At 45.2% G+C, this 12,885-nt stretch overlaps 1 long non-coding RNA gene across 1 annotated transcript in view; it reads right to left on the bottom strand.

Moving 5' to 3' along the window:
* Positions 1-5,957: 5,957 nt before the first annotated feature.
* LOC141218890 (uncharacterized) overlaps positions 5,958-12,885 on the bottom strand; it is a 56,848-nt gene continuing 49,920 nt past the window's right edge. Inside the window, exon 3 of the long non-coding RNA XR_012287574.1 lies at positions 5,958-6,071. This is a non-coding gene — a long non-coding RNA (uncharacterized lncRNA). The remainder of the gene's footprint in view (positions 6,072-12,885) is intronic.

The raw sequence follows: 12,885 nt of genomic DNA, 5'->3' as shown, positions 1-12,885 counted from the left end.
CTTAACCGGTAATTGGATTTCCTCTTGCTCATAACAGCTCCAGTCTTTGGTGCTGTCTTGGGCTAAGAAGAAATAACATGGTGTGCGATGGCCGGCTATTAAGGGGAGGAGGAGGCCAGATTTTTTTTTAACTAACATTGCACATGTCTATGATCATTTTTACCTGTAACAGTAGTAAGATGACTCCTGAGACCCAACAACAAAATTTCCCCAAAAAGTCCCATGTAATAAGGACAACATACAGAATTTAACCAAAACTCCTTTTAATGGTTAGAGGTCGGTCACAGCCAAAAAGGACGTGCTCAACGCGTAACTGGTATAAAACCCGGTTAAGGCACTATTGGCCAGCTGAAACGGGTACAAATCCATATTCCACTGCCGGACTCCCGGCGCATATCATACTTCATACTGGAGAAAAACATCAAGATAGAGCAAATGACTGCTGCTGTGACTTAAATACAGAACAACCAAATAATACCAACAAAGCACACTGTACATGGGAAAAAAGGGGAGGGGTGGTGGGAAACGCAGACTGCGGGTCCCATGCTTGTGTGGAGAGAGGCAGGAAGAGGCAGGGTCTGGACTTATAAAGAGGGGAAGAGGGAGGAAGAAGAGGATTATTGGGTGAAAGCCAGGAGGAGAGGAGAAAAAGAACATGGGACACACAATTTAACCCCTTCAGCAGGGCACAGCAGTCAAGGGGCATTCAATTAAAGATTGGCGTGCCCTGCAGACTGCTGAGACCCAACAACAATATTTCCTCAAAAAGTCCCATGGAATAATGACAACACACAGATCTTAACCAAAACTCCTTTTAATGGGTAGAAGTCGGTCACAGCCAAAAAGGACTTGCTCAGTACGCAACTGGCATAAAACTCGGTTAAGGCACTATTTGCCAGCTGAAACAGGTGCGAATCCATATGCCACAGCTGGACTCCCGGAGCAAGTCAGACTTCGTACCGGAAAAAAACATCAAGATGGAGCAAATGACCGCCAAGGAGGAGCGGAGTATTTATACTTCGCTCCGACCCCCACCCATTTGGTACAAAGCCTGTTCTATGCTATCCTGGAGACCGGAGAGAAAAATATCCAGCCCTATTTCCGTCAGATGGACACCATCGGGTAGCATAAGACTGGAATTGTCTCTCTCAAGTTGGTGATGCCTCATGACCACTCTGGCCTTAAAACGGATAAAGCGGGACAAGCGGGCATTAAGCGTGCGCCGAGAACGTTCAACTGCCGCCGCATCTCTCGCGCCCTACCATGCAACACGTGACATGACCTCTAACCAAATCAGAGTAAGCTCTGGAAAAAGTCTGTGGAATTTATCCACGTCGGAGTGCATGATTGTGAGGAGTTCCGCTAGTTGAAAGGAGCAGAGATCATTCCCTCCCGCAGAATTAAGGGAGAGGAAGCAGTCTGAGCTATCCGCACCACCTCAGGAAGAACCTGAGGCCAGGTCAAGCCTCTTATTCCTCTCCAAAAAACGTTGATGCCGTGGAACCCAAGACCTCTGTCACCTGGTCGACGTTCTGCTCTTTGGGATGCCCAGAAGATGTAGGAGTGGCCCAGTATCCACACTGTGTGTTTTACACCACCTATGAAGAGATAATAAAGTTAGTGAAGCAATAAATTTGGTCTGATATATCTTGAAAAACAGGAGGAACGTCGTCTACCAATGCGCTGGATCTCGGAGTTAGGCAAACCAGCACGGGCTGCTTCGGTAGCAGCTCCTATCCTTATGGAGTACGTACCAAATACCTTGAGAGGAAGGCCTATGAAAGCTAAACATTTCCGAAAAAGGGATTGAAATTGAAAAACCGTAAGAGGAGACCCATCCTCATGTGAGAAAAAGGAGTCACCAGATCGCCAGAACGATAAGTAATTATTAACAAGGGTTAAAGGACAAATAGGACCGGGGATGGCAGCAAGGGGAACCCATGAACAAATACCGGACGGGTCAATTTTCGATTTCCGAAAGTGGATACGGAGACCTCGGTCACAGGGAGTGACACCATCATACTGGAGTCCTCCTGAAGTGCGCTTGGATGGGGACACCAATTCACTAATGCGCAAAGCACCAAACCAAAAAACGCGAGTCAAAAAGCGGCAGAGAGTAGAGCAGACTTGAAAGCAGAAGAGCGGACAGCGGGAGTGGGTTGATTAGGCGGGTAAGTAAACTGAAAGAAATGGGCCATCTGTTCCCCTGACGAGTGTGCTCCCTCCTCCAACCCATAATAGCCTGCCGAATGATGAAAACCTTAGTAACATCGTTCCAACCTAAGAGGTGAAAATAAACACCGAGATCAGATAGGCGGTTCTGTGCAACGGCTCCTGAAACACCCATACTGCGCAAGTAAAGTAAATATTCTATTGTGACCACCAGACGGGCAGCGTCGGATGCTGCTGCTGATCTATCCCCAAATAAGTTATGGCACTCATTCCATGCCTTACCGTAAGAACGCCATGTAGACGAGGCCACTGAAGATCTCACCAACTCCATCAATCTTTCTCTACCACCTCCCACATGAGGGATGGGCATGGATGTCCCTCCTCTTTGGCCGCGGGGAAACATTCCGGGAATTTCTGGCAATCGAAACGAGAAAGAGAATCAGCAATGACATTATTTGTACCCGGAACATGGCGGGCTTAAAACCAGATGTTTAAACTTAAGCATTTTAATACCAGAAATCTGAGTAATTTGATAACCAGGGGAGATGAGGATGACAAGTGATTTATGGCGTGTACAATACTCATATTGTCAGTCCAATAACAGATCCGTTTATCCCTGAGGGATGGGCCCCATAAAGAAATGGCTGTGATGATAGGAAATAACTCTACCCGAGTAAGGTTTTTAACCCAGCCCTCAGTGCGCCAAGATTCTGGCCAAGGTTCGGCACACCATTGGTCTCCAAAAATGACACTGAAACCAGTAGATCCAGCGGCATCGGAAAAAAGGGAGACATCCTCATTAGTCAATTCCGATGACTAAAAGCATGTATATCCATTATAGGACAAGAGGAACTCCTTCCCAACCAGCAAGTCTGCTTTCAAAGGAGGTTTTATCCGAATTCTATGATGGGGAAGCTTGATGCTTTTGATCGAGAGGGATAAACGTCTGGAAAAAATTCTCCCCATAGGCATTACTGTGCAAGCAAAGTTAAGGAGGCCTAGCATGGACTGCATTTGACATAGTGTTACTTTGAGGACAGAACAGAATCCTTCAATCTGGGACAGCAATTTTGACCTTTTTTTTTAGGGAAGGCGAAAAACCATGGCAACGGAATCAATCTCAATTCCTAAAAAGGATAGCGAAGTAGTAGCAAAAGTTTTTTCACTGGATAAGGGAACGCCAAAATGCATCGCGAAAAAAAATAAAATTGTCCAGCAAAAATTGACAGGACCTGGAATATAATGGATTATAGCGGAGGAACCTGTTTCATACTTAACCACCCATTCTAGGAAAGAACCAAATAATTCAAAATAATAGCAAGAGATGGAACAACCCATGGGAAGGCAGGTAGATCTCACATCACCGTTACTTTCTGAGTAGCAACGTCTTCGGAAAGTTTATGAAGCTACATTTACAGAAAACATGGGTCCACTGGCTTTACTAAACGCCATCTACAAATTCGAGCTTCAAGATTTGGAGAGGTGTGTATTGCAAGAATTTTTATCACCCAACCACTTTGAGTAGCAGAAGGAGAGATAGCATTAGCAAACTCTCAAGAACTATCTGCATTCTACAATGACGGAACAACGGTTAAACAGCCGAGCCCTTCTGTCAATTGAGCATGAGCTCGCCAGACACCTGAATTTTAAAGACCTGATTAAGGATTTTTCTAACCAGCAGGTAAAACGACTGCCTGTTCCATACATGTAAATTTGCATCTTCACATCTTCTACATGTAGCCAGTTTTACATTAGTGTGTTATTGCCATGTATGTTCCCCTGTATTATGGATGAGTGTCCTAGCCTGACTGCGGGATTACTGACCCAAAGTCCTAGCATTAGACAGATGTAACAGATCGGATAGTGATGTTTCCGTTCTGAGACCTGCACCTGACTGACCCTGCGATGCACTATCCGTACCCCAGATGGGAATACCCATTTAATATTAGGGCTCAGTTTTTAGGATAGAGCGCACTATTGTTTGTTGTTCTTGAATTTATGGAAATACGTCTTTATTATTATGGTTCATTTCCTTAGATCGTTGTTTTAATATGACCTCACAAAATGACCTTATTTTCATTGTATTAATTGGTTATACGTTTTGTCTTTGTTTTGTTACATTATAATTTTGCACTTTACATAATTGACCAAAGGATTTAACTAAATGACTCTTATGAAAAATAGATTTAATTAGCGAAATGTTTAGTGGGAATGTTTTACAAAACTTTTATGTTAAGGGCATTGACCATGCTCTGGTTATTCTTAACCAATGTGTGTGTGAGATGAATAAAAGGCCCTTAATGCAGAAATTCAACATAGAAATATAGTCTATTTCCCATATTTCGTATTTAGTGCCGAAGTTCAAGAAAGACCATAATACTAAGTGCCTTATCATCATCTCAAACACATTGGTAAAGAATAACCAGAAAATTGCCAATCCTTTTAATCATAGTTTAACGTTTTGGAAGAATTTACTTTAAAGTTTGTCACCCCTTATATCATAAATAATAAATAAACAGAAATTGCTTTTCTAATAGAATAACACGTCCAGAAGAGATTCCTTTTCAGCAGTCACCTCATTATCATAGCCAGCAGGATTACAATGAGATAACAGAATCCACCATTCACATTAGGTCGTGTCACAGCTCACCTCTTCCCCTTTCCTGCACAATGACATCTGCATGTCACTAAACATGAGAACATGTATAGAAAACTCTCCCTAGGAATTAGACTCCCCTATTTTGTCTTGTGATATATATACATCCATATGTCTATTGTTCATATCTCCAAACAGGCAAGACAGCAGATTTCCATAAATGTACAGAAAACAGGATACAATAACCTGAAGTCAGAAATACAGATTATAAAAAAATTATCACAATCTGGTTTCAATTAGTTTAAAAAATGTACGTCACTCATTCCCTTAAAGAAAAATAAGCAAAATATACCTAAAAAGAATATTGGATAGTTTAAGAAATGTTTAATAGGTTAGAGTAGAGTAGGGCCCTGCCAAAAGAGTCTACCTTGTCGTGGTGGCAGGCTTAAAAAATCTTTTGGCCAAAACAAAAGCTGATGGCTGTGTATGTGATATGGTGTTCGATGGGAACTGTTTATGTGTGATTGGTGAAACCGAGGTGCAGAAGCAGAGTTTTTCCAAGAGTGGGAGGTGGGACGGTGGAAAGTTTGAGGGGTGGAGGCAGGGCTGGTGTGGAGTCTCAAGGGTGCCCGGAAATGTTGCCAGTATGGGGTGCTGAAATTCCTGGTGGCAGCCCTGCTTCAGTATGTAGCAAAAATCACAGTCTCCTACTCTCCACAGGCATGTGTTCAAAGGAGTATGTTACGGATCCGGGTGGTGGAACCTCTGTGCTGCGGTGCAAGGAGGGACCAGAGGGGCGTAAGTAGCTGTCAACTCGGACTGACCAAGGTCATACGGCGGCTCAATCGACTCCGTGACCAGGGAAGACCGAGCAGAGAGACCAGGTGCTACTCTGGGACCAACCTTGTATGAGAGCAGGTGACTCCCACGGGTCAGAAGGCAGGAACTGACCGGTACAGCAGATGAGCACGGCAGGCAGGCTGACGGGTGATCCGGGTAGGCAGACTGGCAGACACGGCAGATAACAAGCAGGAGCCTCCAGATAAGCTGACTGGTAGGCACGGTAGGTAACAGGCAGGTGCTTCCAGGTAAGCAGGCGGGCAAGGCCCATAGACAGACTGGCGGACTTGACTGTAGACAGACTGTCGGGCTGGAGAGTAGACAAGCTGGCGGACTGGACTAGTAGTCAGGCTGGACTTGTAGTCAGGTTGGCGGGCTGGACTTGTAGTCAGGCTGGCGGGCTGGACTTGTAGTCAAGCTGGCGGGCTGGACTGGTAGTCAGGCTGGCAGCAGGACCTGAGGGCTGAAGCAGAGTTTAACACACAAAGCTACAACCTTGCATGGGCACCTCCATCTTGGAGGAGGTGCCTTTTATATGAGAGGTCCTCCGGTCATTGGCCGGGGACTCCTTAGGACGGCGTGCGCGGCCCCTTTAAGAGGGCGCCCTAAGCACAATGCCCGGGAAGCTGCGCACCGGCAGAAGCAGGAGCGCCGGAGGACGCCGGGAGGGGAGCGCGGCGGTAAGAGGGACGGCGTCTCTGCCTGTCAAGGCGCAGAGACACCGATACTACAGAGTATTGTCATGACAAGCACTGGGGTGTTCAGAAAACCTCAAGCTGTCATGACAACCCTTTGGCACCCCACAATCATGATGCAGGGACAGTTAGAACAGTGTGCCCCACCTGGACCAGTCGCTGTAAATTCTGCCATCACAGATAGTTAGCGGCATATAACAGGTTAACGGTCGCTTCCCTCCACTCGCATCTGTTAGAGGCAGATGATGGCTGAATAATGCAGCCATCATTTGTCGGCTCAGTTCCCAAGTCCACATCAAAGAACGGGACCTGGGATTTGTTATTTTTTTCTATAAACCGTTTTGGTTTTTACTTTTTTTACTTTAGTTCCTTTACAGAACGTGAACCTGGTTGAGCTTTATTGCACGATGCTGCGAGGCATGATTTACAATTACAGCTGTGGGGGCCATTGTGTGAGTTGGTTGACTAAAAGAGCCCCCTACCTTTATTTGACAACCTAGATGCCACTGATACTATAGGTTGCGGCATCAAAGGCGTTAATTAAAGATAACAGCTAGGATCAAAGACATTGACTGCTCAGTTCCTGCAGGAGCCCCTCAGTGATCCAGCTGGAATGGTGCCAGCACCAGAGGTGAGTATAGCTCCTATTATTTTACTTTGTGGAAACATATTGATTGAGAAGGGTTGGTCCTAGTAGTGAACATCAGAGAGAGACTTGCGGCCTAGCCGGAAAACCCAGTGATCCCTGCTAGGGCCAGAGCTTCATAGAGAACTTACATGGAAACTCACACGACTGGGCACACCACCTTTGTGAAGAGAACATTAACGTTAAATAGTGAAAGACTTTCTCTGCTATCCCAAGCTTACTGATATTAGTTCTACTGTTGATTTGCCTTGTTACTAACACTTTACAGTTTAAAGTATATACCGTATATACTCGAGTATAAGCCAACTGTTTCCGCACACTGAACTCATCATCTTTCCTTCATCTCGCATATCTTCCCCACCTGATCTTTCTATCACAATAAATGACATCACACTTTCCCCGGTCCCCGGAGTAACCCCTGACTCTGCCCTGTCCTTCAAACCCCACATCCAAGCTCTTGCCACCTCCTGTGGCCTCCAGCTCAAAAGTATTCCCAGAATCCATCCTTTCCTCAACCCTCAATCTATTAAACTGCTTGTTCATGCCCTCATCATCTCCCGCCTCGACTACTGCAACACCCTCCTCTGTGGCCTACCTGCTAACACTCTCGCACCCCTCCAGTCCATCCCCAACTCTGCTGCTCGACTGGTTCATCTCTCGCCTCACTATTCCTCTGCTACCCCCCTTTGCAAATACCTTCACATGCTAATAATAATAATAAAAAGTAATTTTTCATTTAACTTTGCATGAAGCCCTGTGGGTTATACAAAATTTCTGAATACGGTTTTGAATATTTTGAGGTGTATACATGACATATAGATCCCTCAAAATCTTTTCAAATGTGTAGATGGTCCTGAAAAACTGAGGGATGGGACATTTCATTGGCATACAAAATTCAAAGTACAAAAATGAGACTTTTTCTAAATATTTATCAAATTTCCGATATTTTTTATATAAATGTCTATCATATTGACCTAAATTTACCACGAACGTAAACTACAATGTGTCAAGAAAAAAATTATTACCACATAAAATGGCACATATTAGTTTAAAAAATTTGGCTTGGTCAGGAAAGTAAAAAGTACCTTAAGTGGGAAGGGGTTAAAGAGTTATTCCCAATATATGTAATAATTCTGAAGTGGAGCAGACTCCACAATACAAACTGTTTATTTTATTAAAATAAATACATTTCTTAGACCTGATGAGGCTTGTTTGGTTGCATTAAAAATCCACTTGCTTTTGAGCCGAAACATTGGCACCTGTTCACACGGGCCAATAAATACACCATTTTTTATGTAATTTTCTATTAAGTGCTACCATCTTTTTTGCTTACTTATATGCCGACACTGGGGTATCGTGTGCCGGGACCCTTGGAGCTCTCACCGCCATAAAACCTGAACGGCCGTGCAGTCCCTCCGCCTCTTATGGGACGTGCTGGTGAAGGTGCGTACGCAATGACATCATCGCGTACGCGTCTGCATAGAGGGCCAAGATGCCAGTACAGAAGTGCAGCTGCAGGGGATTATATGAGAGGTAAGTATCAATTTATTTATTTTTAATAGAATTAATTAAATGGTCTTGGGGGAGAGCTCATGATGAACTGGGAGTGGAGGTTGGGGAAAGCACTTGGAGAATAGGGAGTGGGGGAAGGGGAGAGCACATGATGAATTGGGAGTGGGGGGGGGAGAGAGCACATGGTGAATTGGGGGTGGGGAGAGCAAATGATGATTTTGGAGTGGGGGTGGGGAGAGCTCATGATGAACTGAGAGTCGGGGTGGGGAGAGCACATGGAGAATTGGAAGTGGGGGGTGAGGAGAGCACAAGGTGAACTGGAATTAAGGGGTGGGGAGAGCACATGGTGAACTGGGAGTGGGGGGTGGGGAGAGCACATGGTGAATTGGGAGTGAGGAGTGGATAGAGCACATTATTAATTGGGGGTGGGGAGAGCACATGGTGGGTGGGGAGAGCAAATTATGAATTGAAGGTGGGGGGTGGAGAGAGCAAATGGTGAATTGCGAGTGGGGGATGGGGAGAGCACATGGTGAATTGGGGGTGGGGAGAGCAGATAATGATCTGGGGGGTGGGGAGAGTACATGGTGAATTGGAAGTGGGGGGTGGGGAGAGCATATGCTGAATGGGGGGGTGAGGAGAGCAAATGATGAATTGGGAGTGGTTGGGGAGAGCAAATGATTAATTGAGAGAGGTGAGTGGGGAGAGCAAATTGTGAATTGGGAGTGTGGAGAGCACATGGTGAATTGGGGGTGGGGAGAGCAAATGATGAAGTGGGGGTGGGGAGAGCAAATGGTGAATTGGGGGTGGGGAGAGCAAACGGTGAATTGGGAGTGGTGGGTGGGGAGAGCAAATGGTGCATTGGGAGTGGGGGTGGGGAGAGCTAATGGTAAATTGGGAGTGGGGAGAGAAAATGGTCAATTGGGAGGGAGCGGTAGTGAGAGCTAATGGTGAATTGGGAGTGTGGAGTGCAAAATGCAGCAACGGGGATAATAGAAACAACTACACAAAAGTAGATATAGATACCAGCAGGTGTAGTTCTATAGAAACTTAAAACTTAACGTTTAATACCATTAGATAAAATATATGCCAAATGCAAGGACCTAAAAACACACAGTTTGACTGCCTGTGGTATATAATAACCAAGAGAACTTCCATATATTGTTACTTCCAGAGATATAAATATATGTCATATAAGCATATTACATCTCTAACACAAACCAGGGAAGGAATGGCAAATAGGAAAAAAGATAATGAAGCCCACAGTACACTATATCAACTTATTGTACCCCAATATGTGGGAACATGAAGGCATTCACCCTGAGATATGGGAACATGAAAACACTCGCCCCATCAATGGTGACCATTTAACTCTGCTATATAGAAATGGAACATCCTCACCAATTTTGATGACTGTCCATGCTCTCGGATCTCAGAGGGGGCTCCATATGATGGTGGTGAACCGAAATTCATAAGGTCACCAAACCAAATACCGCTCCCCAGATGCCGCTCCCGACGCGTTTCTTAGCCTTAGCTATTCATCAGGGGAAAGAAGAAAGAGGACATGCGGTATGCACGCTGCCCAAAGTCGCGCAGCTCATTCACCAGACAGCGCTACTTCATGCTCTATTAGATCCTCTTTTGAATCCTAATCGCGCTCTGTTCATAATCGTGTCACTTCCGGTTCCGGTCACCTGACATCCGGTATGTGGAACGCAGATGCCGGCCGTGACACGCAAACGTCACTTCCGGTATGCGCGTCATAGACAAGGAAACATCGCACATAACGGAGCGATAGCTAGGGGACACGCAGGATCACCAGCCGGCATCCTGCTTTGGATGTCACCATAAAAGGAGTCTCATCCATGAATATCCCAAGCCATGGAAAGTGTCCAGAACATATAATAACTGGCACTTATCCTGGCAACATACCATATGTACCGCGGTATATATAAAACACGCGTTCATTTTACCCCAGTGGTTAGAAGGCTGGAAATGCTTCATAGGTCCAGAATCGCACAGTGAAGCTACGGCCCAACCCCAGGAGCGCACTTTAAGCCCAAAATAGTAATGAAAGAAAAATGACAAAAACAGAAACAGAAAAAAATATAAACAGAAAAAAATATAAAAAAGGAGGGAGAGGGGTATGAAGGGATATGAGGGAACAATGGAGAGGGACCGCACCTCATAGATTTGGAGAGTTAGAGGAATGTATGTAGGGAGCCAGGGGACCTATAAACATCCCTATTCAGCACCTGAAAAAATATATCCCTACCTGACAGTGGAGGTTGGCACCCTATAAACCTGCGCAAATGGCGCCCCCACTCCTCGACGGCTGTCCCTACACTCCTCTCCCTAATTCACCCTATATCTATAGGAACGGCCTGTAGGACAGCTGCTCGTTGAGGCCGTAGGGAGCCGTTGTCCGCATTCTGAAGATCCACTTCGTCTCTCTTTGCAGTATCAGTTTGTCCCAGTCGCCCCCTCTTGGTGGGGCCGTAACTTTGTCAATTCCCATATAGCGTATTATATCCCTACTGTTCGGATGTACGTTATTCACGTGTTTTGCCAGGGGGGTATCTCTTTTCAGGGCGATATCTCTTTGGTGCTCTCCTATTCTTCTTCTCAATTCTCTCTTTGTCTTCCCTATATATTCCATTCCGCAGACACATTTAGCCATATAGATAATTCCCTTCGATCTACAATTAATGAAATGTTTGACAACAAATGTTTTTCCGGTGACATTACTTATGAAGTCTTTCCCTTGCGTAATAACTTTGCATGATACGCATCCACTACATCTAAAACAGCCAGTTATGGAGCTTTTCAGCTTTTTGTTCCCCATATGGCCCATATAGTGACTATGGACCAATCTGTCCCTAAGGGATCTGCCCTTTTTATACGTAATCATAGGTCTTGAGTCAACCATGTTACCAATATCCTCGTCCATTAATAGAATCGGCCAATGTTTTTGTAATATCCTACGGACTGTATACGACTGATTAGTGAAAGTAGTGATGAGTCTGCAGAAGGTGTTGTCCTTATCCACATTTGGAGATGAGTGTAAAAAGGAGGAGCGGTCCCTGGCCAGAGTCCCCCCATAGGCCTCAGCTATCACCTTCTTTGGGTAACCCCTCTCATGAAATCTCTGACAGAGATCGGTGGCCTGGGCTCTAAAAGTGGCATCGTCCGAGCAGTTCCTCCGGACCCTCATGAATTGCCCCTTCGGTATGCCCCTCTTAAGTGGGGCTGGATGGTTACTCTCCCACCTGAGGAGGGAATTCGAGGCAGTTTTTTTCCTATATGTACTGGTCTCTATCTCCCCATCCTTTCCTATCCGTATCAAGATGTCCAGAAAGGGCAACTCCTGGGGGCCAAACTCAAAAGTGAAGTGTAAGTTAAGGTCATTATGATTAAGCCTTTCTACAAGGTTTCCAAAGGATGTTTTGTCCCCATTCCACAGAACTAGGACGTCGTCGATATATCGAACCCATAGCAAAATGTTTTCACCACCTTCAATAGGGATGTCTCCAAAAACCACGGTTTCCTCCCACCAACCCAGGTATAAATTGGCATACGATGGGGCACAAGGGCTCCCCATCGCAGTACCCCTGAGCTGGTGGAAGTACTTCCCACCAAAAAGAAATACATTTTTGGTCAGGCAAAACTGAAGGGCCTTCATCACAAAGTGATTGTGTCGCTCAAATTGTTTGCCTCTCCCCATAAGGAAAAAACGTATCGCCTCCAGACCCCTATCATGGGGAATTGAGGAGTATAATGACTCCACATCAATGCTAGCCAAAGTCACGTCTTTGTCAACTGTCATACCTTCTAGTTTTCGAAGCAGGTCATTGGTGTCACCGACAAATGAGTTCAAGCTTATAACAAAGGGTTTAAGTACCTTCTCCAAATATATTCCCAAATTTTGCGTTAAGTTATTAATTCCCGATATTATGGGTCGTCCTTTCAGTGGATTCAAGCCCTTATGTACCTTTGGGAGACTATAGAAGGTAGACATAACTGGATGGATTGGACAAATAAAATCTCTCTCCTGTTTACTTAGGGTACCATCCCTCATGGCCTCATTTGCCAGTTCCTCCAACTCTTGGGAGAATCTTTTCGTGGGATCCGCCTTTAATGTGCTGTAGCACTCCTTAACGTTGAGTATAGCACTGCACATCAGGTAGTACTCACTGGTATCCATGATCACCACGTTACCCCCTTTATCTGAAGGTTTTATGGTGATATGTTCATCATTTTCTAGTGACCTCAATGCCTGCATCTCGCAACGAGTGAAATTGTGTCTAAAGCGTCTGGAATCATTTTCCAGGTCCCTCAAATCTTTAGTCACCATGTTCAAAAATACATCAATAGGGCTCAGATCACTCTGTGGAGGTGGCATTTTGGTGCTTTTCAGTTTCAAATTG

This window comes from Phyllobates terribilis, unplaced genomic scaffold (genome assembly GCF_046119375.1).
Source record: "Phyllobates terribilis strain yellow unplaced genomic scaffold, ASM4611937v1 Scaffold_250__1_contigs__length_2853362, whole genome shotgun sequence".
Taxonomy (NCBI): domain Eukaryota; kingdom Metazoa; phylum Chordata; class Amphibia; order Anura; family Dendrobatidae; genus Phyllobates; species Phyllobates terribilis.
This window is presented reverse-complemented; position numbering and strand designations above follow the sequence as displayed.